General features: G+C 50.4%; 1 protein-coding gene across 3 annotated transcripts in view; it reads left to right on the top strand.

Moving 5' to 3' along the window:
• The window catches only part of CSRNP2 (cysteine and serine rich nuclear protein 2), a 33,469-nt gene that overhangs the window by 2,849 nt on the left and 14,824 nt on the right, over positions 1 to 15,796 (top strand). The gene's annotated exons all lie outside the window — the stretch shown is intronic.

The following is a 15,796-nucleotide window of genomic DNA, read 5'->3' as shown; positions in this document are numbered from 1 at the left end:
CTTCCCCTCACGTCTCCGGGGGGGCAAATATGGGGGGGCTCTTCCCCTCACGTCTCCTGGGGGGATTGGGGCATATCCCACATGTAGGGGGGCATATGTGACTGGAAGGGTATGGGGGGGCAGATACAGCATCTGCTCCCCCTTGGGTGGGGCGGTCAAATGGTGTTGGAGGGTAGGTGGGGTGACCCTGCTCCCTTGGGTGTTGGTGCGGAGGTTGCATAATGGGGGGGGGGGGTCCCCCCTGCCTGGGGGGGGGGGGCAGGTGGACCATCCCTTTCACCCCTGCATGTTAATGGGGGGCTGTCATAGGGGACTGTGGAGGATGTATCTGGAGGGGCAGGTGAGGCAGCACCTCCCCTTGGGATGGGGTGTTGTGCTGAGGGTTGTAGTGTGGGGCTTTGGGGGGGCGGGGGCATTTGGGTTATGCTCCTTGAGTTGGAGCTGGGAGGGATGAGCTGTAGGGGTCATTCTGGATCCTTCCCTGGTCCAGGGTCACCGGAGACATTGTGGTTTTTTGGGGGGGAGGGGGCAGGATGGATGGAAGATTGTGACTTTTCCCCCTCAGGGTAGGAGGTTGGGGGTAGTAAAGCATCCCAGTGCTGCATGCTGGGAACGGGCTCTTGGTGATGTGACTGGACCCATTCTCTTGTAGGAGGTGCTGGAAAGCATGTTTCCTCACAGGCATCCAGGCCAAGGGGTCAGTGTGGCATGGCATGCTCCCCTCCCCCACCCCCATTTATCCCAGGAGATAAGGTCACAGAGGGGATAGAGCTGGCCCTGCTGGAGTCTTGGAGCCATAGTAACCTCCATGTGCCCCCCTCTTTCCTTCTCACTGACGTGATCAGGGGCAAGCTGCCCCCTCAGCTTCGCGATACTCTTTCCACCTTGGTCTGAGTGAAATCTTTCCCTTTTAAACCAGGCGAGGAAAACATCAGTAGAGCCCAGCAGAGCTAGTGCAGTTTCTGACTCTGTGACCTTACACCTGTCCTGTTTGAAGCTTGGCCAGGAAGAAGGTCATGGATGAGTATGGATTTCCCTATCGTTATCCAGCAGTAACCCTAATATCAAAGTCTTTGGAACATGACCTTGATGCCCATCAAGTCACCATGGGTGACTTGGGGTTGATCAAGCCTTAAAGGCCTGATTCTGATATTAAACAGGCCTCTGTGAGCATCGGCATGTATTGGGGTTGCACCTTTTGCAGATGAGCTTAGCTGTGCAGAGGCGGTTCTGTAAGAGTTTTAAAAGGTACGTCTAGCCATAGCATTTGTGAAAGCTAATATCTTAGGGTGCATCTACACTAGGGAAATCCAGGCTATATTTACCTCTGGTGGTAGCAACCATATAAGCTGTAGTGTAGATGGGGCACAGGTGCTGTCATTTTGATACAGTGATGAATAGAAATAAATCTGTGCCTTGAGCATGCTATAACTTTCACCATTGCTACCGCTGGTGGAGAATGGAGGGTCTGGAGCTTCCATGATCCTGGTGTGACCCTTGTGGCGCACTATTCTTCCAGAACCTGTTGTTTTAATGAACAGACTGAGACTTGATCTCTGGCGTGTCCGCCCTACTAGAGTTAGAGCCCGGTGTGTGAAATAAAATAGCCACACATCTGAATGGCTGACAACGGATGATAGCTGAACCCAGTGGGAAATCCTGACTGGTTTGTAAACCGCTTGGGCAGTAAGTGCTGAACTCTTGACATTTACCAGGAAGCTGTCACGTCGTGCATTGTCTTAGGGATTGTCCCATCACAGTGGTTAGTCTCTAATCTGGTGTGTAATTAACCTATTTTCTGTGGCTTGTTGACATGGGTTTTTGATGACACTGCCCTAGTCAACTATATAGAAGCCATTTGAGGTCTTGACTGGGTTCTCTGTGCTCTCACTACACTTCAGAGGTGAAATTCTTGGATCTGCATCCAGTCAGATGGTGATGGGAACCTTAATGGTTATTCACATTCTTGTAGCCAGTCTCTAGTTCAGGGGTCAGCATTTATTCACTCTAATGTAAGGTTTCGCGTGCCAGTCATACCCCCTGATACTAGTCATACATTGTAACGTTTTTAGAAGGTCTTTTTCTATAAGTCAATAATATATAACTCAACTATGGTATGTGAAGTAAATAAGGTTTTTTAAATGTTTAAGAAGCTTCATTTAAAAGCAGAGCCCCCCCCCGGACCGGTGGCCAGGACCCGGGCAGTGTAAGTGCCACTGAAAGTCAGCTTGCGAGCCGCCTTTGGTACGCGTGCCATAGGTTGCCTACCCCTGCTCTAGTTTGATACTCAACTTCTGGAACCTGCACAGAGCTTCCTCTGCCTGTTGAAATGGTTACCATACACCCTCTGTTCTAGCCCTAGCCAGTTAAATAGAAGTTGATGATTGAGGGAACTGCTTCTGAAGTACAATCAAACCCAATGCAAATCCCTTTACCGTGCATATCAAATACATTACACAGGCTTCTTATTAGAATGCATGCCCTTGTAAAAGAGCTGGGGTGCTTTAGGAGGAATGGTCGACATCGGGTTAGATTCTTTGTGCTTGCTATTTCTTCTCTGGCATTACAATCATTTCATGGTGTTTGTTGTGTTCAGTATTGTGCCTTGGAGTGCTGTATAATCTAGACTCACTCGTATGCTGGAGAGGTGTAGACCACACACGTATGTCTGGCATTCGCTGAAGCAAGCCACTTTACATTTATTCTGAAACAGTTCAGAGTATAGACTACTCTGCATGCTGGCACAGGTATAGAATTGTTCATTTTATATCTAATGCAGCTACCGACCCCTGGCCAGTGAGAGCAGGTATCGTAAGGGCTGCTCTAGTGCATGCGTTGCTTTGTGGCTTTCGCTGGTGTTTGTGGAGGTCTCTAGATGTGGAGTAGTAGCTGTTCACGGCTCTCTCCCAGACCCTCAGCATGTTTCACTGTTCTCTCTCTCTGACATCACGTTACATCAGTGGGGCGTGTTGCTCTGCAGTGATGGTGCCGTGTCATTCTGGGCAATGTTATTCCTGCTGCATAATTGGTAACTAGTGAGATCATAGTCTGAGATCTTGGGTGAGCTTAGCCCACAGCAGAGGGGTGTGAACCCCTTTCTCTGCAGGCTTCAACTTGGAGGAATGTGAGCCTCCCTTACCCATTTGTTCAAACAAAAACAAAAACAAATCTCCCTTAAAATAGCTGCTGGGAGCAGCCTCGCTTCTCTCAAGTAAAGGTGAAAGCGCAGGCTAGTTCCTGTTCTTATTGACTCTTCCTCATGTCTTAAAGCTGCCTTGACGGAAGAAAATTGGAGTTTAACATTTCACAGCATAAAATGCTGCCTTTCTGAATTTCTGGACTGATCTGATTGAACATAATCCATTCTTAAAGGTGCCCTGTGCCACCTAGAGCAGGAGTGTCGAGTTCATTCTGTGGATAGGGATGAATCCCACATCTAATTATGGACTGTAGACCAGACGAAACGTTGAGGCCTGTGTGTAGTCCTTGAGCCACAGTGGGGCTGCCACTGATGTCAGTGGCAGTGTGCACAATAATGGAACTAAAAGTTTAGTTGTCATTTATTGTTCAGTCCCTTATTGTCAGAGAGAGCATCATTCTGTGGGAGAATATGCTCCCCTTAGGATCCTTGCAATTTCTCTTTTCTTCCTCTTCCTTTCTCTTCTTCCCATCCTCTTCAGGAGACTCATAATTTCGTCCCCCTTCCCCATCCATCTGCTAAAATGATCAGCAATGAAATAAAGTGCTGTCAGCACTGGCCTCTAAAGTTAACACTCCTGTGAGACCAATGCAGGGCAGGGAGTTCACACTTCTCTGAATCATTATTTTTTCTTCGAGTATGATTGGTCCCTCTATCTATTCCAAACATAGATGCTCATACGCACCTTGCACCGGAGTCAGATGGTTTTCTTAGCAGAGTCCATTGACCCCCCACCAGTGTCTCATGCTCACAGATGAGGATATAATAGGCCGTGCCGGTCCACTCCTTTCCAGTTCCCTCTTACCACCATATGGCCAGAGTCTTCTCTTGCTAAGAGAGAGTGATCTGCTTTCTGTTTCCTGTATATAGTTGTGCATAGCTGTTTTAGTGTTTCATATTTCTTCTTAGATAGTGTAATTTCCCTCCCCCCCCCCCCCATTTGGGGAAATGGGCTTAAGAACTGTGCCTCTTGCCCATGCTCATTTTCTGTGATCGACAAGCACCAGAGTTGCCGCTACTGCTTTGGCGTGGCCTATATCACGGCCTGGTGTGCTGTTTGTAAGTTCTTCGTACCCTGAATATGGGAGGCTCAAGAGCGTAGCCTCTGGAAGTTAATGGAAGAACCCATGCACCCTAGGGTGCACCCAGATCCGGGACCCGCAGAACCTCCGGTACGGAGACCATCACCAGTGGTGAGCGCCCTTCCGAGCACCTCCCAAGCTCTGGATCCATCAGTACCAAAGGTGATGGACAAGCCCTGCCATGAGGGTAAAAAGCATGGACCCAGATCTAAGAGCAGATCCCCATCCTGGATTGCCCAGCGTTTCCTCCCCGAACCAGGCCGGGTCAGATGAGAGGTCGCATGTGGATCCAGCTGGGCCAGTGCCCAAGCTGCACCACGCTGAGAGCCAGGCGAAGTGCAAGTGGGATCTAGTGGTACTGACGACTGCCTCAGTACCTCAGCAGGCACCCTCACCAGCACACGCACGGTCTGTCATGCCAGTGCCTCTAGGCTCATTGGATCAAGCAGCACCATTGATGCCGCTTTGCCCTCGGCTGTATCCAGGGGGACTCCATGCACTCTTGGGCAGTTGGAGCCTCCGTTCTTGATGGAGGAGCTGCTCCTCCCATACCTACGTTCTCTGCTCCTCTCCCGGACCCCCGCTTGCCATGGTACTTCCCTCTCCAGCGGATGAACCTTGCTGCTGCTGCTATCGGCGAAGCATGTCCTGTTGCTGTATCACAGCCCTCTGGTACCAACAGTCCCTCCCATTGCTGGAACCATCTTCAGCAGGGCCGGCTCCAGGGTTTTGGCCGCCCCAAGCAGCCCCCCCTCCCCCCCAAAAAAGCCGCAATCGCGATATGCGGCGGCGGCAATTCGGAAGCGGTACTTCGCTCCGAGCGGGAGTGAGGGACCGTCCGCCGAATAGCTAGACCTGCCGCCCCTCTCCCGAGTGGCCACCCCAAGCACCTGCTTGCCAAGCTGATGCCTGGAGCCGGCCCTGGTCTTCAGAATCCGAGGGTCTCTCAGAGCCGGAGCCCTCGTTTTCTCCCAGGCCCTGTCGGAGTCCGGACTTGCAGCCCAGCCTGCCATAACCTTCCAGCTTACGACCCCACTGCAGAGGCCTAGTACCGTTACCCACTAGATCCACCAATGCCCAGGGACACTTCTTTTTGGCCCCTTTTCACTCTCCAGACCGTCAGTTTACAAGGCGGAGGAAGATATGGAACCGGTTCCACTCGTGCTTCATCACTGGACGAGGCTCTTATGTCTCCCTGTTTGATGACCACTGCCAGAACCAGGACGTGCACTGTGATGGTGGAAGAAGATTCTGTTGGAGGAGATCCAGGTCATGCAGCATCCGTTCCTGGACATCCTCCAACCCCAGGGGCTCTCTCAGGCAGCTCTCCCCATCAATGAGGCCATTCTGCAACAGATGAGGACAGCGTGGCGTACTTCTGCCTCCTATGCCCCCACACAGAAGAGAATAGAGAGGCAGTATTTTGTTCCTGCTAAAGGGGCAGACTTTCTTTTTACCCACCCATTTCCCCAACTCTCTTGTGGTCTGTGCAGCAGCGAAACAGGCACCCCAGCACCCTCAAAAATCTACTGCCCCAGATAGAGCGGCAAAGAGGATGGACCTGCTAGGCAGGAAAGTCTGCTCCTTCAGCAGGACTGCAGTTCCGCATGGCCAATTATCAAGCTCTGCTAGCCAAATATGACTTTAACAGCTGTAATAGGCTAGCAGAGTTCAGGGACAAGCTGCTACCAGACCAACAGCAGCAATTCCAGGCGCTGGTGGACGAGGAGTGACTGGTGGCCAAGGTGAGCCTCCAGGCTGCTGTGAACACAACGGACACATCCTCTTGCTCTCTGGTGACCGTGGTTCCCAGGGACTTGTAGCTCCAATTGTCCAGATCCCCCAGGGAGGTCCAAAACTTGATCAAGGACCTCCCCTTTGAGCACCAATTACTCAATGAGAAGACAGATGAATCCCCCCATTCTCTGAAGGACTCTTGAACCATGCTTAGGTCCCTTGGCGTTTACACCCAGGCCCTGAGACACAAGCAGCAACGGCAACCATTCTGTCCCCGACCACATGCCCTCTAGCCAACATACTACCAACACCAGCAGGAGGTGCCACATAGACTGCTCCGCTCACAATGCCCTCGCTTCCCTGCCTCCGCCACAATCACCTGCTTGACTCAACCCAGCAGCAGTTGAAACAGCAGTTTTGACTTGCATGTTCTCCTGCGGCACCCCATATTGTCATTGGGGGCCATCTTCCCCTATTTGCCCACAATTGGGGCATGCTCACATGGACAGTTGGGTACTGGAGATCATCCATCATGGATACTCCATAGAATTCCTATCATTTCCCCCTCATCACTCCCCACCCAGGGCTTCCCCTGGGAACCCATCCCTTCAACGCATCCTCCAAGAAGAAGCGGACACTCTGCTTCTCACTGTACTTCCTCCACCTGAAGAAGGGTGGAGGGTGGCACCCCATTCTAGATCTTTAGGTGCTCAACACCTTTATCAGGAAATCCAGATTCCATATGGTGATGCTGACATTGATTATCCCAATGTCTGGGGCCTGGTTTGCGGTTCTCGATGTGAAAGATGCCTACTTCCATGTCAGCATTCACCTGACCCACCGGAAATTTCTCCGCTTCTGTGTGGGCCACCACCATTACCAATCCGGAGTCCTCCCCTTCGGCATAGAGCCGGCTCCGTGAGTCATCACCAAAGTTTTTGCCGTGGTAGCAGCACAAATGCGCCGCCTTGGCTATTCGGTGTATCCCTACCTCAAAAACTAGCTCCCTTGTGCTATCCTGACAAGAACTCGCCTCTGCCATCCTCGCCCTTCGCACTCTCCGGGTATTTGCATTAATGAGAAGTTAGACAATCGACTTTATCGGCATGCGGCTCTACTCCATCGCAGCATGAGTCTTCCTTCTAGAGGACCTCTTTGCAACGCTACAGTGATGATTGTGGGCCTCTGCCATAACCCACGCACCATGGTCTGCCGTTCTCTCCCTCCTTGGACATATGGCAGCCTGTACCTCCCATGACACCACACACATATCTATGCATGCGTGGCCTCCAGCTGTGGCTTCTCTTCATCTATAGATCCCAGAAGGACCATTTGGAGGCTGGGGTGGTTGTCCCCCACACAGTTCTGGCCTCCCTTACCTGGTGGACTTACGGCTCTACCATAAGTTCTTCCCAAAGGTGGTGTCAGAATTCCACCTCAATCAGTGCATCCACCTCCCTGTCTTCTGTCCCAAACTACACAGCTCCCTGCACACCATCAACATCCGCTGTGCATTGGCATTCTACCTCCATAGGACCCGTGCTTTTCGTGCATCAACGAATCTGTAGCCATTGCTGTCCGGTCCAAGGGCCAGGCTCTCTCTTCCCAACAAATCTCCAAATAGGTCTCTAGGTGCATCCGTGAATGCCACATGCTATTCAACATACTGCCGTCTGATAGAGTTACAGCACGCTCTGTGCGAGCACAAGTAGCCACTTCGCCCTGCTTAGCAGACATCTCGTGGCCAGACATCTGTTGTGCAGCAACATGGTGCTCCGTACACACCTTCACATCCCACAATGCCACCACCCAAGGGGCAGCTGTGGATGCTGCAGTGGGCCACGCCGTAGTACAGACTGCACTTCCTCTCGCATCCTCGCACCCACCTTCACACTGATTGCTACACACCCTGGTTTGGAATGCATATGGGGACCCTCACTCAAAGAAGAGAAGGTTACTTACCTGTAACTGGAGGTTCTGTGAGATGTGTGGTCTCTATCTGTATTCCAATACTCCATCCCCTCTGCTGCGAACCCGTCTCCTCAGCAGTAAGAGAGTCACTGGCGAGGCATCGACCTATATGGCTAATTCTACACTCTGCAAGCAAGAGGGGATGCACAGCGTGTGTGCGGGTCAACGGGGCATTGCTAAGAAAACCTTCTGGCACATGGTGTGCTTGTGCACCCGCGTTTGGAATAAGAGGGACCATACATCTCGAAGAATCTCCAGTTACAGGTAAGTAACCTCCTCTTTTCGGTTGCCCGCAGACTCGGAAAGGCAATGAAAGACTGGGTACACTTGGATCTTGTTTCGAAGGTTTCCTTCAGAGACATGGGCTAGAAACTGCCTTTTTTTTTTTTTTTTTTTTTTAGTTTAAAGCTAAAGATTCTGACAACCTCATGTAGTTGACGTAACTGCAGCAGGTGGACTGGGTATTCGACACTCGTGGCCTAGAGCAGTGGTCTCCAAACTTTTTTGATCGCGCACCCCATCAGTAAAAAAAATTGAGCACGCACCCCCAATATATGTATATTTATTTATGTATAAATCATATACATGTACTACTATACTAATATATTATGTACATTATAAAACGTACACAAAAATATAAATTAAAAAAGGATGAGAAATATGAAATAAACAATATTTTTTAAATTTATTTTATTAAGGGTACAAACCCTTTTGCTCTCTCAAAAAATATTATTATTAATTTTTAGTGAGCAATGTGATTGAATATGCTTCATTATTTCTGAAAATCTTGGTTTAACACTTTGGGATACAGCGATTCGAAGGTCTGGATTAGGGTTAAGGTGCAGGAGGGCGCTCAGGGTGGGGGTGTGGGGTCTGGGGGGGAGTTAGGGTGCGGGAGGGCGCTCAGGGTGGGAGTTAGGGTGCTCAGGGTGGGGTGCGGGGTCTGGGAGGGAGTTAGGGCGCTCAGGGTGGGGGTGTGGGGTCTGGGAGGGAGTTAGGGTGCGGGAGGGCGCTCAGGGTGGGGGGGTGGGGTCTGGGAGGGAGTTAGGGTGCGGGAGGGCGCTCAGGGTGGGGGGGTGGGGTCTGGGAGGGAGTTAGGGTGCGGGAGGGCACTTAGGGTCGGGGTGCGGGAGGAGGCTCAGGACTGGGGCAGGCAGAAGGTGCAAAGCATTTACCTGGGGCAGCTCCTGTTTAGTGAAGGGGGTGTGCAGGTGGCTCTGCGCAGCACCGCTCCCATGGCCACGATTCTGGGAGCTGACACCCCCCCCCCCCCCCCCACACACACACACACACACCCAGGCAGGCAGGGCCACCCGGAACGCAGGGGCTTTAGGGGCTGCAAGGCCCTGGGCTAAGGGGGCCCCGGCCTGCAGATCTAAAGCCCCTTTCGGAATGCAGCCCTGCGAGCACGGGCCGGAGGACTTGGAAGGAGCAGGGGCAGCCGCGCAGCCAGCGGCCGGAGAGAAGCAGCGCTTTCCTCTTCAAAGCGCTGCTTCTCTCCAGGCGGCTTTGAAGGGGAAAGCGCCGCTTCTTTCCGGCCGCTGGCTGCCCCTGCTCCTCCACAGGCCGGAGGACTCTGCTGCGGTCCAAAAGGGGCTTTAGAGCGGCAGGCTAGGGATCCGGGGCTCCCTTGGCCCAGGGCCCTGCCACCCCTAAAGCCCCTGTGTTTCGGGTGGCCCTGGCTGCAGGGTGGGGAGCTTCCCTGCTTGCTCCCTTCCTCTGGCTGCCCCCCTTTTTTTTTTTCCCCTTCCCCTCCGGCAGCGCTCCTGCTGCCACTCCCCCCCAGTGGATCGTCTTGTGCAACCCCACTTTGGAGACCAGTGGCCTAGAGCAAAGGTCTATTCTAGGAGTCACGTGAGAACAGAATTGACTTTTGCCTTTTATCCTTTACAAGCTGCTTATTTAAAGACAAAAAATTAAAAAGAACCAAAGTTGCCATGTTGGTGTGATCAGCCTCTTGTGTTCCCACAGCTGCTCTATGTGTAAACATGACCAGGCCAGCCACTGCATTCTGCAGCGTGAAAACTTGCCCTAAGCAAAAAGGATTTAAAAAATTATGCTACTGTCTATAGACCGAGAGAGAGATGCTGATACTGGAGAAGCTTTCTAGGCAGTTGGGCACGGGGCAACCCCCAGAATCTCTGAGTGTGACCCCTCCCCCTTATAAATTAAACACACTTTATCAATTTAACACTATTATAAGTGCTGGGTGCAAAGCGGGGCTTGGGGTGGAGGCTGACAGCTCGTGACCCCCCATGTAATAACCTCATGACGCCCTGAGGGGTCCCGACCCCCAGTTTGAGAACCCCTGCTCTATGAGCTGAGGGAAGGGAAGAAATATTAAACTTTTTTCTGAATTAGGAAGTGGTACTGTAGTGACTAGCCAGATGCCAATAAGTAGCAGACTTGAGGGATCTGGCTAAGGCTATTCCTACAGCCAGTGGGTGGGGGGAAGGACCAAATCAAAGAGAGGAAATAGTGATCAGAGGTAACCAAAAGACTTGGGGTTGTAAAGAGTTTCCCTTGAGTCACCCCAGGAGCTCGAAGTTTTGAAGCCTTCATTTCCACTACGTGGTGTCTATGAGATTACCCCGTGGAAGTCTTGACTCAGGCAAAATGAGCGTCAGTGTCTGCTTTATAATGAAAGTTTAGAGAGTCTTACAGCTTGCCTACACAGGGAAATTCACCAGAATAGCTATTGCAGAATAAGCTATTGCTCCCCATGTGGGGACACTTTTTTATTCCAAAACAGAAAACTTTTTATTCTGGAGTAATCACTGAGCTTCCAAAGATGAGGCATTGTCCTGAAATAGAATCATTTTTATTCTGGTACAGTGTGTCCACAAGGGGAGCTATTCCAGAGTAACTTATTCTGCATTAACTGTTCTGGTCAATTTTCCCCGTGGAGACAGACACTTAAGCAAGTAGGAAACCAGTCTGTAAGTGTGTCTCAAGTAGATTAGAAGCCCTCAGCCCATCATCTGGCTTTGCCCTTGTTATGGTTCTGGGTGTCAGCTATACCCAGGTCCCTACAGAACTACTCCATTTTGGTTACAGGAAGAATAGTTTCTCCTGTGAACGTGGGAGATGAAGGAAGCAGGGAGGACTATGGACATGAAGCCGCTTTTCCTCATTGAAGGAGAAAAGCGCTCCTGAGTTCATTCTGGTATTTGGTCCCAGCAAATGGCCTTAAGGAATAATAGTGATGCCTTTTTATGTGGATAGTGTTGTATCTAAAATAATTCTCTCACCCGCTTTCCTGGGGATTTTTCTGGCATGTTGACCAGAGATCAGTGAGACTGGATGGATTGGGACTTGCTGTCATATATTCCTCTCCAAACATTGCTTGGTGGGAGTGCGTTCGGTGTTTTCTGTAGTGCTTTTGCCAACAGGAAGTCCTTGTGAATGATCTAAGCATTCTTTGGCAGCTTTCCGCCTCCAATGGTGATGCGTTAATGGAAAGATTCTAATTGTGACTGAAAGCTGGAACCTGGAGGTGGGTGCTAAATTTATAATGGGTTACAAACAAGTAACTAGGCTCTCCAGCCACAATGTGTTACTGGTAGGGCCTCATGGATCTTCTGTTTGTTAATCAGCCCAGTTCTAACTGGCTTTGAACTGGTAGCCATCCGCTTTCTTGAAGACCTGAGACAAAGGAGATGCCATGAGAAGTTCTGTGCAGCCTTTGGGCATGATGGCCTCAAACTTCTTCCTGGTATGAACCACATCTAAGTGCAGAGGTTACCTTGGAGACATCCCCGTCCTGATCACGTGGACCTTCCTCTCCCCTTCTGTTCATGCTAAATACCCTGAGGCAACCACAGCAATTGCTGACATTGAAGACTTAATGTTTTCAGCTTCTTTGTATGCCATTTAATAAATGGAAACAAGAAGAGTTGATATGGTGCGACCAGCCATGAAGCACAGTATGGAAACCTTTGTCCTTGGCTGGCTTTTTCTAGTGGAGTTCCCTTGCCTGTTGCCACCTTCGGTGATTAGAATTCTTCTCTCGTGTTGAATTCACCGCCCAAAAAGTAGGCCATGCTCAAAAATCTTGGTGTGCTGGCACTAAGCTTTCCTCCTCCTACCTCTCTGTGCATACCTGCCTATCCTCACCTCCACCCCAAAGCTTATGGACCCCCATGGCCCTTTAATCTGTCCACCACAACTGTTCTGCTCACCATCTTGTCCTGAGCATCCACCTTTAACTACGTCAAGGGCGTTGTCTTTGGGCTCCCAAAGTCCCTGCTCTGCACAGTTCAGCATCTACCTTCTCTCCAGTGCAAAACGGGACCATTCTCACCCCCTCTTCAGATCTTGCCTTCCACTGGCGCTCTTTATTTTCGCCCTCTGTGAAAACTCTGCATGCTCCAGTTGACCTTGTAGCTTTGGTCTTTCTGTGCTTCCCGTCTGCTCTGCTCTGTGCCTTCACGCAAGCTCACCACTCTTGGTGTAAGGGCCTTCACCATTGCTGCTTTAACTGTATCCAACTCTTAAAGCCGTTTTTTGTCTTGAAAGATATTGCCTAAGATGACATTTTATATTTTAAAAGCAGTCACTTTTGGGATATGAATCGTCTCTTCCTGCTAATGCTGCAAGTAGCACTTGTCCTGCTCTGATAACATACCAAAATCCTAATCCCACTGAATAGCCCTAGTGAATGTGGCACAAGAGGGTCTCCTAATAGAAAGATGCTATGGAGAAATTTCTGAAATGTTTCCCTGGTGCAAGGCTTTTGGCATATGGTACTTGCCAGCCCTGCCTGTGTGCCCATTCCCTGTAGAGAGATTAGCAGATGCATGTCTCTCGGGCTCAAAGGCTCCAGAGGTCTCCGTGCAACCTGCCACTGTGTGTCTCGAGTGGTTTTTACAAGTGCATTTTCTGTAAATTCAAGTAATTTGATACAGCGAATGAATGAAACTGGCCTTTTCCTCTACCCTGCAGCAGGATGTGCGTGCAGTGCAGGGACAGCTGTCCTCCCCTGCATACCGGGGAAAGGAATTGAGCTGATAGAGAACAAGCTCCTCTGGGTAGGGTGATGGGCTAGTGTTCCAGGATTAGCTGGAATTCTCTCATCCTCCCTGGCACCCCCCTCCAAAGAAATTACACCCCAGCCTCCCACCTCCCCACACACAAAAAGAATCTACTTTGGTTCTGCTGGCCCTATTGTAAGGAGTCTTTCACTGTTCAGCGCCTGCTGCTCTCTTCTGCCTTTCCCATCAGCACTTTGTTCCCAGCACCACGGGGCTATTCAGAAAATACTTGAAATTCCTTCCTGTAATGAGAAGCAGGTGATCTATCCCACCATTCAACTGTGGATCTCCTTTTTAGGGGACAGCCTTGGAGCCCCCTTCTGTTGCTGTCGGGGTCTGGTGCTGCAGAAGGGTCCAGGGCATGTCACATATGGTTTGCTATATTATTAGTTCCTTTTTTTTTTTTTTTTTTTTTTTTTTTTTAATTTTTTTTTAAGGCCCTGTAAGGCGAGTCTTGGAGAACGAGCTGTAGGTTAATCCTCTCCACTGTGCATGGGCTTCTCAGTAAGCCAGCAGGACTGCAAACAATGGCGTACCAGGGAGTAGCAGACAGGATGCTGTTGTTAATCTCTTAACCCCTCGGTGGAGAAACTCAGTAGGACGAGAACCCATCCTACTGGGTGACTGACTTCTGCCAGGCTGCATGCCGGAGGAGGCAAGCTCCACCCACACTAATGTATTGCTGAGGGAGGCTAATTCAGAGGTGCACTGGAATCCAGAGATTCAGTGGAGTTCATTGTTAATTAAATTCTTGGCAGTTTGTGTTCCTTTCTCCCCTAAGGAGAAATCAGGTCACTTAATACTCAGCTGAGGTAACATGCTAGCGTCAGACCTGAATAGGGCCATGTGCTTCCAAAAAAGACTCTACCTCTTTTAGCACTTGTTACCAGAAGCTTCTTTTCTTTCTTTTCCTCCCTGCCACCCCGTGAAATATTTTTCAATGTCCCTCGCCTGCTGTGGGTGATGAGTGGAAAAGGAGGAGAGATGCCATTAGGCCCGGAGTATAGTTTCTGCTAGTTGATTGTGAGGAAGGGTGCTTGAGATGCTGCTGCTGTTGTCTTGTCCCATGATGATGATATCAAGGCATGAAGTTTGAGAACAAACTTGGCAGTTCTTACGGGCCCTTGTAAGGCCTCGATCCAAGCTGTCAAATCTGAAGAGCTTCAGCTTCCCCAGTATGGTTCTGGATGCCCATTCCATACAAATGCATGATGTCCAAAGGGGCAGAAGGCTATTTGTCAACACCTCTGCTGGAAACCGTAAAAGGGGATGGGTCAGTTTCCCCGTGTGCAGTAGCATCTTGTTTCTGAACCCTCTTCTGCAACTTCGGGTGGGAATATGATTGCCAGAGCCCCATTAGCCAGAGATTTCTTCTGGAAACACCTCAGTATCACAATGAGGTGGGAGATGGACTTTACTGTAGAGAGGAGCTTGTTTCTTGCCGGGGGTGGTGGTGGTGGTGTATGTGTACACACACATACACATCGCTGTAAAACCCGCCTTCAAACACCACGTTATGGTTTTGACTTGACTTCCTCTGCCCTTTGCCGATTTGGCTCTTTGCTCCAACCATCTCTGTTGTCCCCCGCATCAGTCTCTCCACCTCTCTCTTACCATCTTCTCCTCGCCCTGTTCCCCCTCATTCCCCTTCCTTTCAATGTCCCCTCTTCATTCACTTTCCTTTCCATTTAGCGCCCCCCATTCCCCCCCCCCCCCACACACACACACACAAAATTGTGGTACTAACATGCTGTTTGGTGCCATCCCATTGTTCAGTCTGCATTTACCATGTTGGATCGCACCCAAGGTCTATCTAGCTCAGTGTTCTGTCTGCCAGCAGTGACCAGTGCCATAATTTTCAGAGGAAGGCATAAATACTGCCAGATGTGGGATAATCTGCCCCCCCTTTTCCCCACACACACTCTTTCTCTCACACTCACACCCCCATACCCCATCTGACATCTCATCCTGATCTCTAATAGAGATTGGCTCAAGCCCTGAAGTATGAGACTTAATATCCCTTCCAACATTTTTGTTGTCATTTAGGCTTGGTCTACACTAAACCCCCAAATCGAACTAAGGTACGCAACTTCAGCTACGTGAATAACGTAGCTGAAGTCGACGTACCTTAGTTCGAACTTACCGCGGTCCAGACGCGACAGGCAGGCTCCCCCGTCGACTCCGCGTACTCCTCGTGGCGAGCAGGATTACCGGAGTTGACGGGGAGCACTTCTGAGTTCGATTTATCGCGTCCAGACAAGACGCGATAAATCGAACCCAGAAGTTCGATTGCCTGCCGTCGAACCAGCGCGTAAGTATAGACAAGCCCTAAGTAAGAGAACACTGGACATTCTTGTTGTCCATATACATTGTATCTCAATAGGTAAGATGGCAGGAGTAAGATTTTGGGAGGGACTTGCTGAGACGGAGGTGGCTTGAAGGGGACCAAGATGTGTTGGTGAGAAGATGACAACAGGGGTATTGAGGCAGGCGCCATTGGCATTGCGAAGGGAGGTGGGAATGTGAAAGACGATCAGGTCAGATGTAGGCAGGATCTTTGAGATGCAGAGCCTTGGAGGCAAAGGCAGACCCTGCGAATGGGATGTGCAGCGCAAAGGGGAGCAGGTGGAGCCTCTCCAAGGGAAGAGGTGATATTCTGGTCAAACAAGTGAGCAGGATGCCTTTGGCAGCAGCAACAATTTGGAGGGATTCAGTAGGCCATTGAAAGCATCTGGACCTCAGTCCAGTTAAATCCATCCAAACCCTTGTGTAGA

This window comes from Trachemys scripta, chromosome 16 (genome assembly GCF_013100865.1).
Source record: "Trachemys scripta elegans isolate TJP31775 chromosome 16, CAS_Tse_1.0, whole genome shotgun sequence".
NCBI classification, from domain to species: domain Eukaryota; kingdom Metazoa; phylum Chordata; order Testudines; family Emydidae; genus Trachemys; species Trachemys scripta.
This window is presented reverse-complemented; position numbering and strand designations above follow the sequence as displayed.